Source organism: Delphinus delphis, chromosome 4, assembly GCF_949987515.2.
Source record: "Delphinus delphis chromosome 4, mDelDel1.2, whole genome shotgun sequence".
NCBI classification, from domain to species: domain Eukaryota; kingdom Metazoa; phylum Chordata; class Mammalia; order Artiodactyla; family Delphinidae; genus Delphinus; species Delphinus delphis.
The window spans coordinates 134,335,210-134,340,171 of record NC_082686.1 but is presented as its reverse complement, the minus strand read 5'-3'; positions in this window follow the sequence as shown (position 1 = coordinate 134,340,171).

Sequence of the window (4,962 nt, the reverse complement as noted above, 5' to 3'; positions counted from 1 at the left end):
TGAGATGGGACCCACACATTCTGAAGGAAACGCAAACACAGCCCAGCAAGAAAGGAAAGAGCCACAAAGTGGAATAAAGAACAAGAAAAAAAGAAAATAGCTGAGTTGAAGATCCAGATTTTCATTAAACCGCCGCACCGTGACAGGGCTGTGCTTTAAAGGTTAAGGCCACACTCGGGCAGGCGGGGGCGCCTCTCTCCCAGGACAGCTGGGGATGTCTTTCACTGCTGACAACTGGGGCGGGGGAGTGTAGGGACAGAACAGCAACTGTGGGCTTGTCGGGACTCCACGGAGCCAAGGGCGGGTCAGCTGGGCAAAGCCTGACATCACAAAGCCTCTTCTCTCTCCCTCTGCAGAGCGGGTACCACCTGAGCAGAGGCCTGCGGGTACGAGAGCTACGGGCCGTTCCAACCGCTGGGCTCAGAGGACTCTTTCAAAGTCAAGGACAGTGCTAAGGATTTCCCCATGTGCCAGTAGTTATACTCTGAGTGGTCGAACGACTGAAAGCCAGACTTCCCTGGTGGTCCACTGGTTAAGACTTCGCCTTCCAAGGCAGGGGGTGTGGGTTTGATCCCTGGCCAGGGAGCTAAGATCCCACATGCCTTACGGCCAAAAAACCAAAACATTAAAACATAAGCAATATCGTAACAAACTCAATAAAGACCTTAGAACTGGTTCACATCAAAAAAAAAAAAAAATTAAAAAAAGGACTGAAAGCCACTAGGAATTCATAAGTCTTTAAAAAATAATGTGTATTTTGTTCTTCACCACACCATCTATATAGATTTGGGAACAAGTCATACAAAACCTGTGAGACAAGTTATTTTTCCAGTCTACAGATGGATTGGAGGCCCCCTGGCTGTTCTGAAGCACAGACAGAACATGGGATCATGGCATCTGACTTTGGGGCTGACAGCTTGATTAGAAACTGCATTATTTATGCCCCTCTGGGATTGCTATGGCTTTGGAGGCTTAAAACCACCTTCTGTGTAGCTCTTTCCATGACTTTAGGTGCACTGATCTCCTTTTTTGGGTATGTGCCTCCACGGCAGGATTTGAAAAAGAATGAATCCGTTAATCCGTTGTCTTTATCGCTTTTCATTACTCCATCAAACCAATCTCAGTCCAAATCAGGTGGATGCCTTTTTCCTTTCCCTCACACAGGTCTTCCTTTTCTAGAAGTTTCTATACATATTTACTCCAAGTTTCAGGTCACTGTGCGCTCACTGAGAATCTGAGAAAACCAATGTTCTCTCAGCAACGAAGGTATTTCTCTCACAATCTGGCACTCAAAAAGCAAATTGAGAAACTGTGATAAACAGTAATTGGCAGAGTTTTCAGATTCAGCAGAATTCCCATAATTGTGCAAATGTCTCTCAGGGGGTAGGCTTGTAAAAGTTAGGGGGTTGCATCCCCTCCCCCACTGATAAGGCTGGTTTTCCACCATTCAGATTCTCTGAGGAGGGCCCACCGAAATCCATGACCAAACGTTTTTTACTTTGAAAAACATTCTAATTCATGAGCAAGCTGTTAGGTTTATCAAAGAGAATCACAGAATGCTGGTGTTGGAAAGAACCTTGGGGAAGCCCAGACCTCATAGTTTATACCTCAGGAGATGGAAACCCGAGATTTTAGAGCCCAGAACAGATAGTCACAATACCATTCTCAGTGGTTTTCCATGAAGGTTTTAATGGCATATGAGCCAGATACCATCTTTAATGTCTAACATGGAGAAACAATGGTTACCTGAAAGCAGCTAAGGTGGGCCTTCTTTGCTGTAACCCGCACTTTGCTTTGTGGATGGGGAGTAACAACTTGGCTGGAACTGCTAGTCAAGGACCTATGGCCTCTTGGGGGCTTATCAAACCAGGATCCGCTGTGGAGTGGCATCTAATTTTTCCATTTTGAGTTCCATCTCCATTTTCTACCCATTCCCAGAAACTTTGAAGTCACCTAAAATGGTGATCCCGGGCTCAGATTTCACTGTGGGTGGGATCCCCAAGGGGGCCAACCAACATGCTTTGCTAATCTTTTTTGTTTTTGTTTTTGTTTTTTTTTTGTTTTTTTTGCGGGTACGCAGGCCTCTCACTGTTGTGGCCTCTCCCGTTGCAGAGCACAGGCTCGGGACGCGCAGGCTCAGCGGCCATGGCTCACGGGTCTAGCCGCTCCACGGCATGTGGGATCTTCCCGGACCGGGGCACGAACCCGTGTCCCCTGCATCGGCAGGCGGACTCTCAACCACTGCGCCACCAGGGAAGCCTGCTTTGCTAATCTTGATGTCACCCTTGCCTTTCTCTGCAAAAATGAATAGAACTGAAACAGCTTACTTCCTAGCTATCAAGGAGCGTGTATCATTCAGGGCTAACTAGAGAATCAGAACCACGAGGACACAGGTAGTAAAAGATTTATCGCAAGGAACTGGCTCTTGTGATTGCAAGGGCTCGCGGGGCAAGAGTGAAGTCCACAGGGCAGGCTGTCAGGAGGGGTGGCGTGAGCTGGCGCTGCAGTTCACAGGTGGAACTTCTTCTTCATGGAAACCTCAGTTCTGCTTTTAAGGCTTTTCAATGGATCCAAGACCACCCAGATTATTGAGGACATTCTCCTGACTTAAAGGCAACTGATGACAAACTTTGTCACCTCTACAAAATACCTCCAGCGACACCTGGATTAGTGCTTGATGGAACACCTAGGGACGCTGGCCTCGTCAAGCTGATGTAACGCTGACCATCACAGAGACCCTGCTCTGTGGTCCCTATGGAATAGTCCCACACTGAAGGACACACCGTGCCTCCCACCGTTCTTCCATTTGTGTCAGGCACAAAGCTGACAATAGACATGTATTGAATGAATGAATAAATGGGTGAAGGAGATCATGATAGGGATGTGGGTGTGGGCTACAGTAACTCAGCCTATCCTGGGGGGATGGGGGTAGGGGGAGGTCAATAGGCCAAATCACACTGGCCCCAGGACCCAGGCAGAGCCCCAGGGGTGGGGGCAATTGTCTAGTTTGGGGTTGGGGGATGTCACCCTCAACAATTTCATATGAACAGAGGAAGTCAACTTTGCACCAAACCTCACACTGAAAGGGGAGAATTCATAAAGCACAAACAAATGTGCCTGTGGAGAAGCATGGACACTCTTCCATCGATGGGAAGTCAGGGCAGGAGGAAGGCTGAGAGGAGGAACTGCCAAGGTTCTCCACTGCCTCCTGTGCCCAGGCACTCTCTTGGCCGGAAAGACCAAAGCAATGGCACTAGCAGCTGTGAACCCAAAGTCCCTAATAAGAGGGGTAGAGCTGATAGCAACTCTCTCAGCCTTTGGTTCTCTGTGGGATGTGGTGGACTTCGCTCCTTGGTACTTAGTTTCTTGACCTATAGAATCTCAGTAAGATCTAATTCTCTGGACCGTGAAAGGAATATAATATGTGTTGAGAGCAGTGGTAGATTTACTTTGAAGCTAATGAAGCTCAAGTTTCAGGACTCCTCACTTGCACAGGCCCCTCCAAGGCTCCGAGCTTCCCTCAGGGATGCGAGAGGGAACAGCAGCCCTGCAGTGCGCTGGCGTGTGGCGTGCCACTGAAGCTTGGGGTTACCCTCTGTGCCCTGGTGACCGTCCTGGTGCCACCAGCACTAGCTCCGCATCCAACTGACCCCAGCAACCATCTGCCCCTTAGGAACTAATGGAGTGAGTTACTTCATGGGAAGGCGAAGGCTACTAGTATTTCAAAGCCTTACACAGTATTTTAGTCAGTATAAGGTAAAGAGTAGACGCTAAGATGAATTTCGAGCTCTATAGATGCTCTCAGGAGCTGAATTCTGTCCTGCCTGGATGTTCATTTTCCCACTAAAATGAGCTATTATTATGGATCTTCAAAGTGTGTCCTTTTAATCAGGATATGATGGGTAAAAATAGTGGGTTTGTGGGCTTAGTGTTCAAAATAAAACATGATCTTGATTATCCTAACCATCTTTCTCCTCATTTTATTTCTAGATCCCACAGACTAGTTTCCAGCTAACAAGAAAGTGAGAACGGAGTTGAGTGGGCAGAATTAAGAAATGAAACGAGCAAATAAAGTCAGGAACATTTAAGACAAAACTCAGTCAATGCTCACTGCTTCCAAATAGTGGCCAAACGCTCTTCTCCACTGAACGAAGAGTTCACATTTTTGCCTCCAATAACTGGAAAAATTATGGGACAAGGTCCAGCTCCACTTATTAGAACTTGACTAGATTGCCTCCAGTACTACCAGGAAGGCCTTTGGTCCAACTACACTGAGTGCCTTCCAGAAATTAGGAAATGTGCCCCCCTTCTACTATCATGATCCCAGTTGTGATGAGAATATTTGAAAAGGCACAAACTGTCTCGCTTAGTAAGGAGACAACAGCAAGGAGAATAAAACTTGAGAAGCAATGGTCAATTTCCAACTGTTGCTACCCCAAAATGGTCTAACACTGTAGTGTGTATTATGAAGCTGTGTACTTGTGAAAAATGGGGGAAAAAAGCATAATGGCTTAGAGTCCAAATACTTGTTGCCCCAAAAGATAAGTCTCATTGGCTTAACTCAACAGAGGTTTGTTTCTTGCTCTTGCAAAGTCTTACATAGTTCAGGTGGTCCTATGCCATATTGCAGCTATATCGTCTGGAACCTGTGGTCTTCAAGAGCATTTCGGCAGAATTAGTGATGGAAGATATGCTCCAGCTATGAACTGTCTTAGTGCATGTTATTTGTGCTCACTTTTCACTGGCCAACAGGCATATGGCCACAACGAATTACAAGGGGGGCTGGGAAATGTAGAGGAAGGCACAGATGTCAGCTGGTCACCAACTGTCTTTGCCACCCATAGAAACCACTAGGGATAAGATGTTTGAAGACAACAGCTCATTCACTGATTCATCCGATGAGTATTTCTTGAGGACCTACTTTGTGTCTGGCCCTATTCTAGACGCCAGGGATATAGCAGA